Raw genomic sequence first — 22,954 nt, 5'->3', positions numbered from 1 at the left:
ATTACAAATAGAGAGACGAGATATAAAAAGTAAACAATAAATGACCAAAAAGCATTACAAATTGTATTAAGAGGTCAAATTAACACAAGAGTTCTCTTTCTTCATGAATATATCATTTAAGAAGAAAATAAAAAAATTGGAAGAACTTTGATATTTTATGTCATTTTGCTTACAATTGACTTTCGAATGCAACAAAGGGGACGATTTCAATATAAAAATATAATACAGAAAATATAAAACGATTAGTATTTATCTAGTTTATGATTAAGTTAGTCTACGGGGTCGTAAACAACTAGTGATAAGTCAATGAAATGGGTATACAGTTGTATTCGCATTGGCACATTTGATTTTTTAATGCTGATTATTTAACCCGAACCCCTCAACCACAGTCTTTTGACATTGAAATTTTAGCTAGTTAACATTTTAAACAAATCAAATCTAATCAAATTTATTGAAAGTTCAACTTGGTAAACATCATACAATACAGTAAATAAAGGCTCTTCAAATCTTTTAAAACCGACATAGTAAAAGTACATACATAACCCAAAACATCAGACAAACATGTAAGAACACTAATATAAGTTTATTAACAGATTTAAACATATGCAAAGAAATAGTAGCAGACATAAAACATAAATTAGCAAATCTAAATACGTATCACTTAGAAATCACTTAGTCTAGTTTCCAAATTGCACACATCAATCTCATATGGTTCTGCAACATAACTGATGAATATCAAAAGTGATATAAAATGATATATTGAGATAAACCCCCGAAGAAATACTGCGGAATATTAACAGGGATACGAAATGATATTTTACAATGAACCTATCTCCCGTTAAATCAGATGTATCATATTGTTGTACACTACCGTTGCGGTGTTTAGAAAAGCATCATAATGTTAAAAGAACACATATTATCCTAAAATACATATTATGTCTAACAATATAACTAGTGTTAGTAAATATAAATTATAATGTTAAATGGAATAACAACTGCTTTACAAACTAGACTTTGTATGTAATCTCTCCTAATGTTTTTCGTATCGACTATTTTATGATCTAAATATACAAGACACGATCCTCTGTACTTTTCTCTGTACGTCTATACAGGGTTTGAACCACCGGTTGTGGAGTTGACAGCGCTGTATGGAGGCGGTGGAGCTGTGCATTCGTCATACGTAGGAGGATGTACAGGTTCGCTGCTTTGTTGACGGTCACATGTACGGTGAATGTTTATTCGAGCTGCAAACACAAACAACATATGCGTTAAAGATAATAACTTAACTTCAAAATGGTTTAAAACGATACAACATCACTGATAAAACTGGACAAGCTCAAAAAATATCTCAAGAGGAAGAAGTTATTTAGAGAATAGTTGAAGGTCTTTCCAACTTATTAACATTTTTGAAGATTGAGATGTAAACGAGTTGTTTTTAAAAATAAAGAACAAAATAGAAAAACGGTAAAAAATTAAAAAGTCAATTGTTCATGAACAATTGAAAGGTCTTTCCTTTTTTCTTTTATTAATTGCCTCTTAGTTAAAAAATATTTGGTTTCTAAGGACTTTTATGTTCATAACAAGTGGTTGCTAAGAACAAAAATCATTCCTAAGGATAAAAATATTACTACCAGTATTAAAAATGTCATATGTACTATTCATAGTATTTAAAGTTAAAAAATAAGTGATCGCTAAGGACTTATATGTCGTTGCTAGGGACAAAAATGTCATTTCCAGTATTAAAAATTTCATATTTATATTATTCATAGCCTTATAAGTTCAAAAATATATGGTTGCTAAGGTGTTTTATGTCGTTGCTAGGGACTTGACCTCTGACCTTGACTTAACTTTGTAGATCTTATTATGCTGAACATTTTTGCAATTCAAAGTTTCTTTCTATCTCTAACCACTTTTGAGTTAGAAGCAAATAATCATCATTTCAGACCCCAAAATCAGTTTTGGTGCCCTAGTTTCATAACAGTTGATCCAATAATTTTGAAGACACACATTTTCTCCGTTACATTTTATCAGCCATCTTTTACGGTTATTGAGTAAATCAGATAACAAGCTAAGGTCAAAATCTAGGTCCTGACCTTGACCTTTGACCTTAGGTCAATTTTCATGGTCACGTGAATTGATGATCATTGGTGATGATCCTAGGTGGCTACAACTTACGGTTTCTGAGTTTTAGTGGCCAACCGCCATTGGTTAATTTTCAAAGGGGCATAACCCTACCAATGAGTCGTTGAATCTTTTCGATCCAAATGTAACGAAGAACCAAGGTCTGTTCCTGAACAAATTCCACCCTTTGTTTTTTTTTCTACCTATTATGGTTATGGAGTTAGAATGATAACAAGGTTTTCGGTGTTAGGGAAGATAACCGCTATAAAGGAAATGTAACGGGGTCGTGCCCTCACCACAAGATAGGTTTTGGTCAACCGATACTAGATACCTAATATCATTTCAACATGTCGCGTACTTTTTTGGGGAAATTTCGTTAAAGTTTGGCGGAAAGAATAATAATAATAATCAGTAAGGTCTTTCCTTATAGAAAAAGGAAAGACCTTAACAATGACAACTGATGCCAGAAAATAGCTTACTTTTCACTGATACCCAAAGTATGAAGATTATAGTAGTTTAATATATATAAAAAAAATACAAAAAAGGGGAAATAACAAGTAACTGTTCCAAAATTATATGGTTAGTATGTACTTTTATATTTAAATTAGGGAGATCATGAGCTTCCAGTTTAAAGTGTCAATTTCAGAGTCAGCTCATAGCTGACGTTACACTTACTCCATCACTATATGGTTGCTAGGCACTCTTCCTTGAAAGACATGCGAGGTTTTATGTATTGTTTTGTTAACATCTTAATGATCAAACCACTGTGTTGCAGTCCTTGTGTATATTTATGTTTTATAGTTTCAGATGAGATGAGATAACAAATAAATATAGAACGTGACTATGGCCCTTATTTCAAAATAATTGGCACATATGTCTGAAAAAAAAAGAGAAATATTTCAAATCTTGACGGCTAACGGTTAATAAAGTGCATCAGAGTATTGGTTAACGGAAACACAATTGAGGAAGGCCTCCACGAATCACTTTGGTATAAAGAGATCAAACCATTCTAAGAATATCACGAACGAAAGAATACCCCCAAAAACAAATTAATTGATTTCTTCTTTGGGGTTACGAACATGGGCCTTACGAACACAACACAACCAGTTCGGAGATATAACTTTTCTATAGAAAAATGTTAAAGAGGGTGAGTTTATAAAGCACTATGAATGTTGATTTAAAATTTATACATTTACCATTTATCTTTAACATTTATAAAAAAATAAAACAGAACAAAAGTAACAAAATTATACAGTTCAAAAAGAAACAAGTTGAGGGGGGAAAAATCAAAACAATATCAAATTTGACCGAAAAGTTATTTCCCACTGTTTCGTGTGCAACTTAAATGTAATCGATTTGAAGGTAAATAAGGACCACTATCTCTGCGAATAATATTGTGTTAGAAAACACGGATAATGCTAAAATTTTATTGTTTGTTTATTTAAGAGGTATTTCCACGATAACGTTGTAGCATTATGAAATCAAATATTTTAATTGATTGGACCAACCAATTTAGGATTTAACTAATCAATTTGATACATTTATCTTAATAGTAATGAAAGATATCAGGATTATAATTTAGTACGCCAGACGCCGTTTCGTCTTCATAAGACTCGTCAGTGACGTTCATATCAAAATATTTTTAGAACCAAATAAGTACAAAGTTGAAGAGCATTGAAGATCCAAAATTCTAAAACGTTGTGCCAAATACGGCTGAGGTAATCTTTGCCTGGCATAAGAAAATCCTTAGTTTTTCGATAATTTCAAAGTTTTGTAAAGAGGAAATTTATAAAAATTACCACATGTTAGCACCGAAGTGTTGACTACTGGGCTGGTGATACCCTCGGGGACGAAACGTCCACCAGCAGTGGCATCGACCCAGTGGTGCTAATTTTATCAAAGATACCAGGAATATAAAGTAGTACGCCAGACGCGGGTTTCGTCTTCATAAATGATTTAAAATAAAAAAAAAGTATGGAACTATTGCGACTGTAATTTTGCTATAATAAATAATGAAATCTATCTTTGTATCATTATAGGCCTGTAATTTTTCGCTGCTAAATGCATCCCCTTCAGTATAAATATGTGGTTATTGCCATGCTGATCGTATCATTTGATACTGATCTCGTGTTTTTAAATTCGTATATAATCAGAAACTAGGATGATTCTGACTTTTTTTTTTTATATAAAATATGATTTTGCTCTTTTAACACGAATTTTGTGATAATAGAATATACGTGTTGCTTTTTTGATAACTTGCCTATTAAAAACCTCAAATAAACAAAACGTTCAGGAGCACTGCTATCATCTGGTTGATTTCTCACATTTGAATTACGTGTGTTTCGGTCAGTAGAAGTTCTGGCATGCTCCTGTCTTTCTTCCCTAAATCTGGCATATCGTGTGTCTTTATTGTATTGTAAAATTTTCCTCGTCCACGCACATAGACAACACATTAAACATAAACCAAACGTACTAGCAATTACTATTCCAATAATTACTCCGGTAGATCTAAAAATAGAATAATAGTTGTATGACGATGAATAAAAATAAAATTGAGAATTGAAGTGGGGAATGTGTCAAAGAGACAACAAACCCGGCCGTTAGTTTTTTCGTTTGAATTTTTTTACAATCTTTTGTCATTTCGGGGCCTTTTATAGGTGACTATATGCGGTATGGGCTTTGCTCATTGTTTAAGGCCGTACGGTGACCTATAGTTGTTAATTTCCGTGTTATTTTGATCTCTTGTGGAGAGTTGTCTCATTGGCAATAATACCACATCTCCTTTTTTTATATACAAACAGCAGAAAACAGTCGAAGGCCACCAATGCCAGTTTCTAAATGTAGGACAAGAAATGAAAAACAGAATATTCGTGATACGTTCGGGGAAAAGCAAGTTCAAAAGAGACTAAACTCATTATTGTTAGTGTAGAACTGATATAAAAAAAAAATGCTTTTAGCTTGATTCTGTTTTGTCAAAACAAGCAAACAAACATCGACAATGAATTACTCACTTGCAAGTAAATAATTCGAACCTTATTGGTGACATCCCATTAGTCCGACAACCATTATTCCGACAGCCCATTACTCCGACAGCCCATTATTCCGACAGCCCATTACTCCGACAGCCCACTATTCCGACAGCCCATTACTCCGACAGCCCATTATTCCGACAATGCATCAGTCTTGTGTGTTTGGGAAAATTTTCTCTAAAAAGACCAACTCTGTTCTCTTTAATATTTGGGGTTGTCCGTTTTGATTCCAATCATTCTGTCCATGAGGGATATTTGTCTCATAATATTGGAGTTGAAACACATGCTTGTTTCAACTTCTCAGTCCTTACCCTCGACGCAGACGACACAGACGACGACATAATACCATTATACGATATCTAAAAAAAGTGTTGCTGTCGTATTAAGACAAATATGACGGACAAGAACATTTCGGCAACTTCTACTTAAAATAGTCATGAGGAAAAGTGATATCGGCCGGGTCAGTGACTGTATATGACATAGAAATATACAGTCAACGCAAATTTGACTGGTAAGAAATCTAAGAAATGTGCGACATTCTTGTCCTGCTTGTGTCTTTGTCAAATTGTCTAATTGTGAAAACTTAGTACATTTGTAACGTGCAGGGGTCCTACACGCCAGATGGTACTTTGTGTACCCGTAGATCCGTACCAGGGTTACTTCCCTGGATTTGTTGTGTATCGTTGGCTAACCCTTACAAATGGTAACGTGTTTCCTGAACTAATTCAACCTTAGATATAAAAGCCTAACAACAAGTAACAAAAGATTACTTCCGGTAAGTATACAAAATGGAACCCTTAACCTAACAATGGAGTACAACACAAAGGACGCTTAATTGGAGCTGTGACTTAACCTTAATTCAAAATTAGATATATGACTATTAACCTATTTGCCTTACAGTACTTTAGTTCTTTGATTCAAAGGTAATATGGAAATATGGTTTCCAGTGCGCCCCTGGTCCTTATTCAGGGCCAAGGTGTCACTGGTCCAAAGGGACAGTATCACGTTGTCATCTTATTTATTATATACCACAGGACAATATGTCACCACCTTATTCAGATAGTACAATTGGCTCTTGCTTATAAAAGTTTAACCAAAGGTCCTTGGTAAGCTACTTCTTATTCAGAAATAGTTATAATTACCTTTTCTTTAGTCTTCGCTTGGAGCTCTGACGACCGAACTGATTAACGTTGCGAGAAACTCTACTTATATACTAGAATAATCTCTAACCAAATTGCATATTATCTCTAAACAAAAATAAATATATTCCGTATTACTGTTACGTTTTAATGTAACTCCTATAGTAATTCAATATCAAGCACTTAATTTTCAACTAGGAAGGATCGGAACCAGTACCAAAACTTCGGAAATCGTTTTCCGTATTACAACCGTAATTAGCGTACTCCATTAAGATACGAAAGTGAAAGGATTTAAACATTTGCCGATTTCCTAATAGATAAACTTAGAACTTCTTAACATAATTAAGGTAACTGAATAATATTCGTCACACATTATGTGTTTTATGGCAAACTTGACATTTATTTTTCATTTAAAGATTGTGTTCAAGAAGAAAAATATTTAGATATCGATTTTAAGAAAGGTACTTCATATGTTAATTAAGAATCGGTGCTCACCCATTACATTAAGAATTGAAAATGTCATATACTCAAAAAATCGTATTGTACAGCTGAAAAGTTGAGGATGAGCGTCATTTTTCAATCGAATGCTCACTTCATAATAATTTGAGGGAGGAACTCTTTTAGCACATATCTAGCACATGTCAGAACTTTAAAAAGTTAAATAAATCTTCGATGTTTAATAACACAAGAAAACTTTACTATTAAGGGGGAAAATGATTATTATATTGTTAGTTCTTTTGAATTATGTAGTGCATGCCTTGATAAGGACTGTTATTTGATATCAATGTGTTGAGGTTTTTTCTATTTTGTTTTGGCTCCGATTCTGACTTAGGCGTATGGTGCTATAAATATAATATTATCATACTAGTATTGTAAAGTCTTAATGTTGACCCAATCATTATACCGCCGCTTCGAAAAAGCGGGGGTATACTGTTTTGCCCCTGTCTGTCCGTCCGTACAACCGTCCATCCGTCAGTCACTCAGTCAGTTCATCCATCCGTTCCATGAATATTTTCGTTGCATTTTTTTTTATGAACTATAATTCAAGGATTTCTGAAAGGTTTATTGAAGTTGGCTATATCGTGTGACGCGTTTTCAGATTCATTGTCAACAACTTCCTGTTTACCGAACACCTTTCACATGACAGCCAAGTTAAAAATGTTCGTCACATTGTTCTCAGGAACTACAATACAATGATTTCTGAAATTTGGTTTCAATGTTTATACAAGTCAGCTATACTGTGTGATGCTTTTTCAGATTCATAACTCAACAACGAAATTTTTGAGCGGGGGAATCATCAGTAGTTTGCACTATCACTCGTTGTTCTTGATTTATATGCTCTTTATAGACCCTTTAATTTGGAAAATGAAATATTCTTTTCTGTTCTATTCTATATACAGATTTCGAAATGAGTATATAGAAAGTATTCGAACTACCTAAGCCTTATTTTATATATACGGAGTTATTTTTTAAGATATGTTATTACATATTTAAAAGTAATAATACAGACACACAAATTTTATTTGACCCTAACACCCTGATACTTGTCTTGATAAGTGTCGGACTTATGGGTTGTCGGAGTATTGGGCTGTTGGAGCAATGGGTTGTCGGAGCAATGGGTTGTCGGACTATTGGGTTGTCGGACTAATGGGTTGTCGGACTAATGGGCTGTCGGACAAATGGGCTGTCGGAATAATGGCGTGTTAATTCGACCTCCTTGAATTAAATACCTTCGCTAGTGATGGGTTACGCATGAACTAGGTGTGTTCAACTATTGACAAGAAAAGGATGCGTCAATATTGAAAGCGAACAAGGGCAAACCATGGTTTGACTGAATCGATATACAAAAACACATTTTTTTATGTTTTTAACCTATGATATGAAATCAAACAGACCTTGAAAAATTTAATAGCACGAGTTCGCTATCTATGTTTTTGCTTATTTTGGGTTATATGATCGTCAACAGTCTTCTGAGATCACCTCGATGTGAGTGGCATCTAGACTAAAATACCCATGAAGTGTTGGTACATATGAGCAAGTTTATGCATCGTATATTGTTTATTTTAGACTTTTTAACATTTACGTTTTCAGTATATCATCAAATATGAACACTTGAGTCAAATCAGTGAACATGGCAGTTGATGTCCCTTTAAAAACCGTTTCAGATATCTAATGATAATGAAAGAATTACAAATTACAATTTTTAAATTACCATCTTCAGATATGCATGTTCAAAATGGAAATTTACTGATGGAAAACATTTATATGATTAATATATATATCCATCTCTTTGACTTACAAGCTTATTTCCGCAGTACAGCAATTACTACTGTCGATGTTTTCGTCATAGCAACATCCATGATCACATAAAACCTTTCCACAGTATACTGGAGACTGGTGGGATCCTAAAATTTGAAAATATAACTATATTTATTTTTACATTGCAACGTGTTTGTTAATTTTATACGCATCTTAAAAAATAAAATTGTGCTTGAAAATGCATTTTTACTTTTTATCTATTTTATGTCTGGAATATAATTCGTCTTCAATTTTCTTACTTACTTCTTCACGGGTGTCATTCGGTTTATCGACAGAAATGATCGTGAAAGAATATCTAACGGCGGTCAAGTATTGCGAGACGATCGTGAAAGTTCTGGTAACGGATCGTGAAAGACATTTAATCGAGAAGACATATGAAAGGTCAATACATATTCTAATTTAATTAATTACACAGACAAATTTACGACAAAATAAAACTGTCTGTCAAAATGGTTCAACATTATGATCAGTATGTGAGAATATCCAGTTTTAAAAGTACATAGTTATTACAAAACAACAAAAGGCAGATTGCTTCTCGACATTTCAGTGACATAAAAAATGTAAACAAACATGATTTTTTTCACAAATTCAACTAGAAAAACTACTTTAATACGAACAAGGGCATTTTGTTTGAATTAAACAAATGGTTCTCATAGTTATTTTGTATAAACATAATCTGAAACTTGGTAAATAAAGTACTATTTACACAAAAATTGATTTTTCGGATCGTGAAAGATCACGTACCGCATTTTTGAAGATCGTGAAAGTGGTCGTGAAAGATCTGATGCTACGAAGACGTTCAAATTATTCTTCAATTACAATGTATATCATAATTAATATTTGTTATTTATATTGAGAAAAGCTATATAGGTCAACATCCTCAATAGGTTTAAGCTTTTCAAAGTATTAATATTTTCAGAAAATGAAATATGTAAAATAGTTGGATGATTGTAGGATGAAGCTTTTTATTGTTATGTGAAGTACTCACTTATTACGAGTTATAGGATACCCACATTTTGTATATTGGATCCTATAAACTACATGTCCGTCAGACAGGATTCACCTGACCCCGAATTTGCCTTATTTCATGGATGAAGATTCATTTTTGTGGTCAAGTCCGTATCGCGGATTCGTTAAGCTTTAGGATAACTGTCCGTTGTTATGATTGTGAGGTGTACATTTTCGACTTCTGCAAGGTTTCAAATAACATCGAACCCATTATCATGCATCATTCGGCAATGCTCGTTTTATGTTGTCTAGCCTTTTGGATATATACCTGTATGCTATAGCGCCATGTTATTTCGTGTATGGTGTACATGTCTGTCTACATGTTTCATGTATGACCATGATGACGTCAATTGTATTTGATATATTGAATAATAGCACTGAAGATGTCTATGTCTGGCTGTCGGTCAGGGTTCATATACTTTTGACCTTATGTTTCGAATTAATTTGCCAAGCATAACTTTTGTCAGTTTCTAAGGCACTGTAACGATCGGAACACATTTATTTGGTCTACGGGATATTTGTAGAGATCTGTATGTCATGGTTCATCTGACCTTGCACTCTTTTTAGGAACCATTGACAATCATAATTTAAAAAAAGAAGATGTGATATGATTGCCAAAGAGACAACTATCCACAAAAAAAACCCAAAATGACACAGACATTAACAATTATAGGTCACCGTATAGCCTTCAACAATTAGCAAAGCCCATACCGCATAGTCAGCTATAAAAGGCCCCGATATGACAATGTAAAAACAATTCAAACGAGAAAACTAACGGCCTTATTTGTATAAAAAAAAATAAACGAAAAACAAATATGTAACACATAAACAAACGACAACCACTGAATTACAGGCTCCTGACTTTGGACAGACACATTAATAAATAATGTGGCGGGGTTAGACATGTTAGCGGGATCCCAACCCTCCCCTAACCTGAGACAGTGGTATAACAGTACAACATAAAAACGAACTATAAAAATCAATTGAAAAGGCGTAACTCATCAGATGGGCAAAAATACATTAAGTGCATTAATCGCATTTGACACTTCTAGTAAAACCCTTGATATTATAGACGTTCCAAAAATTAACTATCATAAGTAAAGCAGACGAGACATTACAGCATTTGTGCTCTGGTATTATATAGTCTGTAGTATATAGTTAAATCAATCCACATCTGCGTTGTATATACAGAACTTAAGAAAGTACTGTTGCACAAAATGTTGGTTATCGTTCAATCTCAAATTACTCATGAAAGATGCTGTTTTGCTGTAATTTTTTGTTTGATGGATATCATTTTGGTTTAAACGTTGCATATCCATATTATTGGCTAAATAGTGTCGGTCTGCCTGAATTGCACTTGGCCGATTCTCAGAGCTAAATCTTTCAAACTTATTTAGAGACGTTTTTAGTTGGTGTTTTTTTTAACTTTCGAGGTAAAGTGTTGAATAAAAAAAAATAGTTTTAATGTTCATCCTTATTAAAATAGTTACAGGCTTCAACCAGTTGCAGGTGTATCAAATGGTAAAAGAAATACTGATTTCTGATTACTAGTAAGAAGTCTTGTCACGCATTATCTTTCACGATCAAAATAATGCGTTGCCTGAGCTTTCACGATCAAGTTTGATGGATATTCAACAAATTTAAGGTTTTCATATACAAATTAATGCTTTTAAGAGAAGAACATACCTTAATTTTACTGCACTATCAGATACACCAAAGATTAAATTTCAAATATATCCCGATAAACTGAAAAATCACCAGTATAGGTACAAAAAGCGTGTTATTTGTAATTAAATTCATAGACACGCATTGCGCCTTTTGTGTTTTTTCAAAAAGTACTTCAAATTTTCTTTATCTTCTTTCACAGTTATGTTGAGGAAGTTAAACCATTTTGACAGACATATTTTTTTGTTCGGATTTGTTCCGCGTTTTGAAAATTAAGCGATTTTTTCAAAGATTCTGAACTAGAATGTACATTAAATGTCTTTCACGATCCGTTACCAGAACTTTCACGATCGTCTCTCAATACTTGACCGCCGTTAGATATTCTTTCACGATCATTTCTCTCGATAAACCGAATGACACCCGTGTTCTTGTCTTAATGCATTTATGACTATTGTAAACATTGATTAAATTTGAATTTGGAAAATTGGTACATTAAATATATATAAAACAGGAAAACTTGTTTCGATTTTAATACATGAAACTATCTCAGGTTCATTATCTATTACTCTGAACACGTATTCCATGTAAATTTGTGTCTTTTTCAATGTTGGAAAAGGTGTTAGCTTATTAAACTCTTAACTGTTCGTAAAACATGTGATAATTCAATTTGGCATGTTACATGTACAAAGGTAGTCTTCTTTTGTTTGTGATCAAGGAAGAAGAATATCAATTTCAGGTACGTTCCATACACCTGATGATTTCCGTGTAAACATTCATTATTAGGTACATATTTGTTCCTTATATTTGAGAAAAGCCTTACGTTTCCCCTTAAAACAGAGAAAATCAGAAAGAAGATTGGAACGGGTGTATCAGTATGAAATTATATGTATTATATGTCTCTGGTTTCACATACTAGGTATTTTTTTTTTTATTAAACGGTACAAATGTAGTGTGTATAGTATAGTGCATTTTTGTATTTTCATTCGGTTAGGAAGAATAAGGCTTAGATTTTACATAAAACTTATATAATAAAGTGATACATACCTTTGATATAAATCAAAACTACAATGCAATGATATATTGTACATATATAATACGCCATTTTTGAGTTATTCAAACGTGACAACGAATAATTGAATAGAAAAGAATTAACTTCCTGCTTGAGTAAAAAAGTAAAAAAACATGTTTACTACAAATACATTGTTCTCATCTTACAATATTATATATACCACATGACCAAATAGCCCCTGTTTGATCAGTGACTGCGCAACCTCCTTTCGCACTGAGACTGTGTTGTCGATTATACTGGATCCTTTCCCGTGTCATTCTTAAACTGTTTTAGCAACTGGAATTTTCAGCCTTGTCCTCCTTTTTTTTCGATTTGTATTGTTCCTCTTGATAAATGATTTAATTCATGTAACATTTAAGTTTTTATTTTATTGAAATCACTATTCATATTTGATATGACGAATCCTACGGAATTTGTGATGAAACTTATTTTTAATTATATTCTAGACAATTAAACTATTATAATTTTAGTGTATAGAAGGGTATATGAATCAGTATATCCAACTAATAGAGCCACCACGTCACTGATTTGATAAAGTTCATATTTGACCAAAGAATAATTGCATGTTGTTGTGATTCACAACGGTAGCATCTAGAATCTATAATATTTCACTGTGTTCATAAAAAAAAGATGTCCTCTCTTTAAGTACGTAAATGTGCATCTTTTCAAGGTTTTTATTTGTTTCTATTTCAGGTAAAAATTAGTTTATCTACCTTAAAATTAGTTACAATCATTATGTTTACATTTGAATCCATACGGTGATGCCTATTTAAAAGGTCTTAAAAGGTCTTAGGTTATTTTGTATATTTTGGGTGAGTTAATTGTTCTCTTTGGACACTTACCCTATTTCCATTCATTTTCTATATCGTGACATGTTGATGTTTTCGTTGTTTTTTTATTTCTTGATTTTTTTTGTCCTGATTTGGTTTTGCTTTAGTTCAAGCTCTTCGACAGTTACTTAAGCTTTTTTTTGTAATATTCTGGCTTTATGTCATATTTATTGTCAGAATTGCATCTTGTGTGGTTATTTATTAAGGTTTATGTTTTTAGTAAGATATTATTAATATTTCTATTTGACAATACCATATTACATGTATTTGTATCTTGCTTGAGTCAAATCAGAACATATTGAACAAGAATTGAAAATTGGAACTCGGTATATTACTATCGAGAAGATGGATGGTTGGATGGATGTTATGTGATCCAGTGGCAAGTTGAGTGCAGGAAGAGGACATGATACTCAGATAGAAATACAATGTAATTAACCTATTTTGTACAGAACTAGACCAATAATGCACTGAGCTACTTTTTTAACATGCTAGTTCACCATAAGGGGAGAATCTGCTATAAGACATGTCCCTCTGCATGACCAGGTACCTTCAGACTGAACAGTCTATGTTATTTCTCCTTAATGTTGTGTGCTGAGGGAATAATCAGAATACGACCACTTTTCCAGTCTTATTTCTCATAAAAAAATTTCCAATCATATGCCCATTGTTAGATTTTTAATGGTTAAATAAATTAATTGACCGATTTCTTTTTTTTTTGTATACATTAATCATGCTGCAATTCCATTCACTTGTAATGTGTGTATTGTGAATAGTAACTTAGGTATTCATAACTTTTGTACTCTTTCCTATAAACTTTAACTGCAGAGCGTATTTTACTAAAAAAATATATGAAATTTGGTGTTACAATATTTAGGCATCCTGTTAACGGGGAGTTGAAAGGGTGAGATATTAACTACATTACTCAGTATAGCGTGTTCACATGAGGACTGATGACTTTAAGAAACTCTTGATTTGTAGTTCCTCAGAAAACTGTGATAGATTTGAATCTTACAGACATACATTTTGTAAAAGTATAAAAATATAAAGACTGATTTCCTACAGACTGATTAATGTCTGACGGAGGTCATTTGGTACATATATAAACCTTTTTTAATTTTTGAACATACATGGTTTTCTTATCAAAATTGATTTTTTTGACTGAATAAAACAAGCTTAGGAACTCAAATTTTTAATTTTATCTTCTTATCAACTGCAATAACCTCCATTGCAAATACAATAAACAGTAGTCTTAAGATTGAACAGCATAAAAGAGTAAAAAAAATGTGTTTTTCTCTCTCTCAATTTGATGTTTTAATCACTGTTTCTTTCATAATTCTCCTTCAATGTTATTTTCCACTGCTCTTCCAATGCATGTGATATATATCTTTGCCAACTTGTTTCTGGAAAGGAAAAAGTGGATTATAACATTTATCATTTTTGTTTAAGTTCAATAATAAGATCAAACATAGGTCAACCATGACATAATGTGAATCAGTGTTCATGCATTGCTAAAGGTGGTATAACGTTAATTATACAAGGTTCATATTATACATGGAGAAAATTGAGAAAAAAAAGAATGGAATAATTTTTATTTACCTACTTGAAAACTGGCCTTGAAGTCATAAAACTTTCGAGTCATTTTTTTACTTATACTCCAGACTGAACAAATCAACCAATCAAAATGCTGGATTTCATGTTTCGAGCACGATTTTTTTGTGCTCCGAGCACTGAGTAAAGTTTTATGACTTCAACCCCTGATCTAATACGATTTGGAGAAGAATTTTAGCGCCCCAAGTCTGGGTTCATGGCAAATTTCCATGTTTTCAATACGGGCTGCACTTTAACATTCTTAAATTGTTTTGTTATAAATTAGGTCGTTATTTTTTTTTTTTACATTGAATTGTTTCAAATATCGTTTATGTCTTGATCTTTTGTAGCCGACAATACGGTATACGACAATACTTTTCTCATTGTTGAAGTCTGCACAATTGTATATTATTGTTCACATCCACATCACATCAAGTTTGGTGGATAGTTGTCTCATTGGCAATCCTAAAACTTTCATTATTTTTTACACTATACAGCAGTTTAAAAATAAAAAAAAAAGTATTCTTTTTGTGGAATTTTTCATTATAAGTACCAGTGGCAATTCTCATTATTTATCTTTTAAATCTGTTATTCAGATTCAGAGAAGGAGATCTTTGTTTATATTTCCTTTAGGTTCCTAGATTAAACTATGTCCGGCTGTAACACTCATCTTTGGATTGTCACCAACACACATATGTATTAACATAATCTGATTATTCGAGCACAATATCAATGCAATCTGTGAAACAGTTAACCGAGAAGTTGTGTGTACGGATATTCACTTCCCATAGACTTCTTTGTTAACTTAAGGTGGTACCCAACACTTGCACTAAAATTAATTTGGCTCGTTTAATTTTTATAAAATTTTGTCAAAGTACTTTAACAAAAATATAAAAATTTCAAAAATTTTGAACCAACCGTTTTGTCAGAAAAATTACACTGGTTATATAGCAGTTTGACAAACACCAATTTTTATCATTGAGAAGCTTTATATTCCCTTTACAACACAACGTAATCAAAACGTTTAGCTGACTTTACAGAGTTATCTCCCTGTAGTGTTAGGTACCACCTTAAATGACATCTTTCAATTATTGTAGAATTGTATTGCTGCTCTTTATTCTTTTGAATTTGCTCGTTGTTGGTTTGTTGTCCCATGAACACACTACAACATTTCATGTTATTGAAATAAAATAATAGGAAAAACTGCAAATATTTACTTAAAAAAATTATAATTGAGTGTAAAGCTATACCTACCTTTCAAATTATTTCAATGTTCTACTGTCACCTTTCATACCAGTTCTATCTCTATCATGTATTTTATCTGTTCATTACAGTTTTTAGTTGTTGATCTATAAGACTTTATTTTCCTCATAGACTTAGTCTGTGTGTTCTGGTGGGATCCATTTTTAGATGCCTATAACAATAGATACTGCATCAAATATTTTGCATGAATTTATAAAAAGTTGTTTTTCGCAACACTTTATAAATTGTCCTTTGAAAAAGTACATCATGAGATAAAGATTGTATCCATGATTTACAAAATGCTGTCAAGTGGTTCGGAACAATTGACACATACGTTGGACATAAGGACAAGATTTTTTCCATATATGAACACATTCTACTATAGGAAATGTCAACAGAAGTGCAAGTCTGTCATCATGAAAGATAATGTTTATGTGATACAGTAAAAACAGTAAAAATATTGATAGTAAAATTGTGCGGGATGTATTATTTTGAACAAATGTGACAGTGAGATTGGTCACGTTTGATCGGAAGCCTCATAAAGAAAGAGAGTGCCATGATCTCTGCAGGTTAAGAACTATTGCAACAACTCTTTGAGGGGCCGTGAGGGGCCTTCGGTGGCCTTTTGTCTGAACCTGCAATGGGCAAATTCCTGTCCCTATTGAATATGCTTTCATTGTCCAGTGGCAGTCCAAGTTTCTTTGACCGGCTTCTTTCACCCTAGATGACATCTATATATTACAGGACTTACCTATTGTACTTATATAACAATTGTTTTGAACATGCATGTAATATTTGCCACTGGACATCAAGCACATTTTTGATACATGTACTTTATGAATGCTATTTTTTTTTAGGAATCTCAGTAGGATTATTTTTAACTATTGGGATAATCCTCTTGAAATAAAGATTTTTATACAAAATATTGCTCAATAATTATGTGTCGGTTTAATCGTGTGTCGTTCCAATGTGTGGTCGGACTAATAGGGCGTCGAGCTATTGGGCAATCGGACCAATGTGGTGTCGGACTAAAGGGGCGTCGGAATCATGGTGCTGCCCCCACAGAGCTCTATGGAGCTTTGAACCAACATAAATTCAATCATTGACCAATAAAATAAATATATATCTAAAAAGTGTATGTACACGATCTCTTCATATAAATTTCACATGCAGTTTCATTTGCAGTAAGAAAACTAAGACAAGACCGGTCCAAACAGGAAGATTTAGAAGGCAAAAAAAAAATAAAATGTGCAACTTATAAAAGGTCTTGATGTGGTTTGTTCACTTCTGTATTGTGTAATATTCTATATCATTTTTCACTATTTATTATAATTTTGCCTGTTATTCTCTTTTCTTTATATTAAAGCACCACACTATTATCGATTATTCATTGCTTCTTTCTACTTTATAACAACAATGGAAATGATATGAAAGACCGCCATTTTGAAGTTGCATTAACTTCGTGAAAAAAAGGACATTGGAAAATTGTTTCTTGGTCTATTCTCGCACTGTTTGAGGCAAAATTTATGACTTTCTGTCTCTTTAGTTTGTATATTATTATTAAAAGAATATATATATATAACACAAATTGGCCGTCTTAAAACAAATATGTTGAACATTGCGTCTGTTATTTAATCTCTTTTAAAGAGAAGGAAAAAATTAAGATTAAATATAATTTACAGTTCTAAGTGTAAAAAAATATGAACTAAGTCTTAGAAGTTAGATGCATGATTTTTGTTATTAGTTGTTAGTGGCTTTGAACTACATGTAGCTGTCAGTAACTGCAAGTACTCTCAGATCTGTATTTAGCGACTTTTTTTGTTGGGATATACAAGTATCCGGCAACGTCCATTATGTTTTTATTAGATGTATTTCTATTTGTATTCATCTGATGAGTTAAATAAGCCTTGGTGTGTTACATATTCATTGTTCGTTCTTTTTTTTTTTTTTTTGTACGTAAATAAGAACGTTAGTTTTCTTGTTTAAACTGTTTGACATTTGTCATTTCGGGGCCTTTTATAGAGCTCTGACTATGCGACATGGCTTTGCTCATTATTGATGGCCGTATGGTGACCTATATTTGTTAATTTCTGGTCATTTGGTCTTTTGTGAGGAGTTGTCTCGTTGGCAATAATACAACATTTTTTTATAAAAAAAATATAGATATTTAAATCTAATGTTCTGTTGCCCCTTATGAACCTCGTTTGAACTAAATTCTTGAAGGGAAAGACATTTTTTTGTATAAATGTCAACAGAATACAGAATCGACATGCATATGAACCAAATGTAGATTTCAACACAGTGACACACTCAGAAAAACATCATACATTGACATTGTTAATATGCCTGATGCTATCTGTGATGAAGCCTGAAGGTCTAGCATGTCTAGGGAGCCTGTAAAAGTTAATACAAAATTCCATGTTCATGGAGGGATAAAAGTTTTATCCTTTCAACTTTAGGAGCAATCTCTATGACTCTACCAGACTTACATTTTAAACGTTTTTATTGAATGCATTTTCTTAATAGTTACACGAAGTGTGTATTTGTGTTCTGAAACTAATTATTGATTTAGAACTCAAAAAAGAGCATTGAAATAGGCCTAGTTTTTTTCAAAAAAGAAGACAAAATATCCCGGCAAAATATATGATCTGACCAAATGTTCACAAAATAAAACTTGTGATGGAAGAAGACATACATTTGAAAAACATACATGAACAATAGCAATCCGTAGATGATTCGAAAAGGATCTGCATCCATCTCTGACTTGTCGTAACAATCGTCTGTTTCTGTAACTTTAAGACTTTCTGCAAGTGGCTGCAATATTTTCTCTGCTGTTGTCTCAAAATTTTGCCGTTGATGTTATTATCTTAATCAACGTTATTTTTGCACTCGCACTGACATTTCAACAGTTCAACAGTTCAAACTACTCCTGGATTCAACGTAAAGGTATAGTACATTGAATATTTTAAAACTGAGAAAATTGTAGCATTATATCTAATTTAAAACATATAACGTTAGCCAAAGTAGGAGAATACGCGTTACACAGTGGCGAACCCCTGGGGTTCCGCCTCCGGGGGTTGGAACACCAAATTATTTTGGACGTTCAATGCATTTTGGACATTTAGTTGGAACCCCCCTTTTTCCCTTTATCTCGAATGTTTGGAACCCTCTTTTAAAAAACATGGGTGGATCCGCCCTTGAACATATGATTGGATAAAGGGAGGTGGGGTACACCCATCGGCGTATCAAGGGGAGGGGTCCGAAGGTTGGACCCCCCTTTTTAACGATTAATGCATAAATTTGAAAAGGGAAATTTATTTGGAAACCCTGACTCAAGATTTCGAACCACCTTTTAAAAATGTGGTTCCTATTTTGACTCGATTTTTGTATATCGATACTTCATTTTATTTGGGAAACATTTTGCTATAATACAAGTCCAACATTGTCCCAGGTGCCTATATTATACAAAATTATTTCATCTCGCCACATGGACTGTTGTGTGTAGGGGGTTGCTGTTCAGTTGTTGCTGTATATGATAGAATTGTGTTTATTTGAATCTTTTTACTATAAGTGATCTCATTTGAAATGTTTTTACACTAACATTTTTGTTACTTCGGTTTTTTTTTTTTAAATATTTTTGTTAGCATACTATGCGATCTGGGCAATGCGATATATGGGTTCTCTCATTGTGCATTTGTTGTGGTAACAATCATCCCACAGTCTTCCTATTTTTATATTGTAAAGAAGGATGTCTGTAAAATATTTAAGTTTCTAATTTTGTTTTGGTACTGGCTATGGTTACATTGAAATGTAACAGTCATAAAAAAAGTCATTGTTACAATGAAGTTTAGGCTAATTGCCGGAATGCAGGCCTAGAGTTGACTAAGGAACTGCATGCTTACTTACGAATGTAACAAGTACTATATATACCATGGTTCTTACGAGTTAACATATTTAAACAAACGAATCCGAATGATGAGTTTGTTTAAATATGTTAATGAGTAAGACACATGGTATATAAAATTTGTAATATAAATAAAATGATTGACAGCTTGAAGACCTTGAACTTTTATTTGAAACTGATCACGTTACAGTTTTATCCAATAAAATAGAAGCTCGCGCAAGTCCCTTTTGCGCCTCTAGCTTGTATGCCATTAATTTATTAGAGCCCCAGAATTTGCAGAAAGTAAAGAAAATGTCGGATTTCCCCGATTTTTTAGTTTTGCGCCCCGTGTATGATCGTATACGCAGGTAATTTCGTTATATTATCAAATTGAACAATAATGTCGGATTCTGCAACAAGGATTAAATAATTATTCTAATGACGGTAAGAATTGTTTTTTCTTTCTTGGTTTTCAAGGTATCATACAAATAAATCATATTTTACAGGTTGTTAATCTCATTGAAATTGCATATTTATGTTTATACATTTAAAGTTTTCGTACAAACTGCCGTTATTTTATTAACTGGATTGTTAGATTATTTATTCAAACACAATTTTAACGATAAAACATTAAACAGTGGCGGATCTAGGGAGCGTAGATAGTTTACCCTATTTGTTCGCAAAAAGAAACATGTTTTTTTTCACCCCCCCCCCCCCCCCCCCCTCCCACACACACACACTTTTTTATTCGCAATTTAATTAAATTTTCGTAAAGGAAATGGTACTACATTGTAGTATTACATTTTAATTATTTTTTTTTCAAAAATGAGAGAATAATTTTCCAAAATTAAGGCAACTCGTAACAATCCTATATAGTTTGAAAAAGGTTCTTAAGATGTGGTGATTTATTGGTTTTGTTATAAATGAAAACAAATGAAGATCTTTTGAACTTTTACGTTTTTCGGTTTCCTAAATATTTCAGAGGCAGATACCTTTAACAAAAAAAAAAAGGGTGGAGCTTCAACCATGGAATAACATGAACATGAATATTTTGTACCATAGCTATGCTCCGCCTTCGTTCCTTTAGATTCTAGTTGAGTAGCATATCTAATTAGCAAAGTATGTTAATTTGCATACAATATACGTAACCATGGTTTTCCGTAAACACACTTTTTAAGCGAATTATTGCATTAAAACATCAAAACAAAAAATACAATTTATGTTACAATGATATTTATGTCTACGGTTACATTGTGTTAATGTTACGTACATGCACTCCAATGAAAACTTTTTTTTACAATATTTTATACATTGTTTTAATTTCAATTTGATTGACAGTTTCCACAAAACCAGTATGTTGTTTCAATCCGATGCATTTTTGGCCTGGTGAAACCACTCTAGGCAGCCATCACTAACGAGTAATTGGAAGGGGGGAGGGGGGGGGGGCTCAGTGATGCATTTATATATAAGAAGATGTGTGTGGTATAAGTACCAATGAGAAAAGTCGCCTGTACATATCAGTCGCAATTTGTAAAAGTAAACGATAATAGGTCAAAGTACGGCCTTCAACACCCTTGGCTCACACCGCACAGTAAGCTATAAAGGGCCCAAAAATGACTAGTGTAAAGGGAAAACCAACGGTCTAATCTATACAAAAACGAGAAACACTTATAAACCACATAAACAGACGACAACTAATGGATCCCTAAAACATTACTAGTGTGAAACCGCATTCAAACGGGAAAACCAAAGGTCTATTAAATCTTTATGAAAACGAGAAACGAGAAACACTTATGAACCACATCAATAACGGCAACTACTGAATAATAGGACAATAACAATTTTTCTTTATTGTTACATATCCCCAAAACGTGTCCGTTAATTTTAGAATGTGTACAGTTAAAAACGCCAGAATATTTCAAAAACTCATATACCCCCAATAATACTCTGTTAAGTAAAAAACGTTTACCGCAATTCAATATTAATGGTGTGGGATAGTCTGTGCCAAACTGTTTTAGGGTTTGTCTGACCGAAAGAGAAATTTGAACTTTTCTACTACATATTCAAACAAAAAATCTTAAGAGTTCTGTCTGACCGAATGATTTTTTGTCTGACATTTTGTCGGTCAGACAGAGTTTGGGATACACTGCCGGGTGGGGTTACGATAGAACCCTTATTGTTCGGTTGGATTATAAAAAAAAAATGTCAAGCAGCTTCCAAAAAAATCTGGAGGAAAGGTTTAGTAATCCGTACAGACAAATGTCCAAGATATGCTACACTGTGCACATTTACTTCTGCTTGAAGACACAGACCCCTGGTTTATAAAAAAAAATTAAAAAAAAAATTGCACAATGAAAAGTCATTTTTATTTGAAGCGATTTTATGATTTTTTTTTATCAATATGATTATTATTATAATAAAGTTCAGACAGAGGTACTTCATAATAAAGTTCAGACAGAGGTACTTCACAATTAGGAAAACTAATACATTTTATATTGTATTTTTCCCCCGGTGCTTCAATGTATGTCATTTATAAGCATTAGTTTTGTTCAACATAGGTTATTCATAACAAGCATAAATGCAGGCTAAGTTTACAACACATAATTAACTATGGATTGCTTAATGTCTGGTGCCAAATATGTCATGCGTATTTAGAAAAAAAAAACATAAACATTGCATTTATTAAGTTTTGTTAAGTTTAAATCATCGTTTAATTGTGAGTAAATTCTTTTGCTATAATATTATCCGGTGATGCCCAAAATATCTTCTACAAAATGTATGTCTATGAGGGTATTGCACGACCGGTTTCCCGCAAAAGTAGTTTCTGTGTTAAAAAAAAAAGACACAATTAGACGTTGATAAACAGAACACATTTTGGCGCCCCTGCAATTTGACTTGTTTATCAGATCATTGACGTCACATGGACAAGTTTTGGGGGAATCGGACACGTTTCTGAGTGCTACATATGTACGTTAAATAAGAATTTCCACTTCAATCTATTAAACATTAATGTACTTTTGTATTTATAAAGTAATGAGTGTATATTTAAACGTCTTTTGTCG

General features: G+C 32.7%; 3 long non-coding RNA genes across 3 annotated transcripts in view; all 3 read right to left on the bottom strand.

Moving 5' to 3' along the window:
• LOC143066227 (uncharacterized) overlaps nt 1-22,954 on the bottom strand; it is a 257,038-nt gene that overhangs the window by 69,630 nt on the left and 164,454 nt on the right. The gene's annotated exons all lie outside the window — the stretch shown is intronic.
• Nucleotides 1,107-12,463, bottom strand: LOC143066182 (uncharacterized). The gene is made up of 4 exons (XR_012975524.1): nt 12,326-12,463; nt 8,589-8,694; nt 4,382-4,629; nt 1,107-1,244 (listed from the first exon to the last, which is right to left on the bottom strand). It is a non-coding gene; the product is annotated as an uncharacterized LOC143066182 (long non-coding RNA).
• LOC143071093 (uncharacterized) lies at nt 14,354-18,860 on the bottom strand. Its single transcript, XR_012976797.1, has 3 exons — nt 18,720-18,860; nt 16,022-16,181; nt 14,354-14,580 (listed from the first exon to the last, which is right to left on the bottom strand). It is a non-coding gene; the product is annotated as an uncharacterized LOC143071093 (long non-coding RNA).

This window comes from Mytilus galloprovincialis, chromosome 1 (assembly GCF_965363235.1).
Source record: "Mytilus galloprovincialis chromosome 1, xbMytGall1.hap1.1, whole genome shotgun sequence".
NCBI classification, from domain to species: Eukaryota; Metazoa; Mollusca; class Bivalvia; order Mytilida; family Mytilidae; genus Mytilus; species Mytilus galloprovincialis.
The sequence above is the reverse complement of the archived record's forward strand: the minus strand, read 5'-3'. Positions and strand labels throughout refer to the sequence as shown.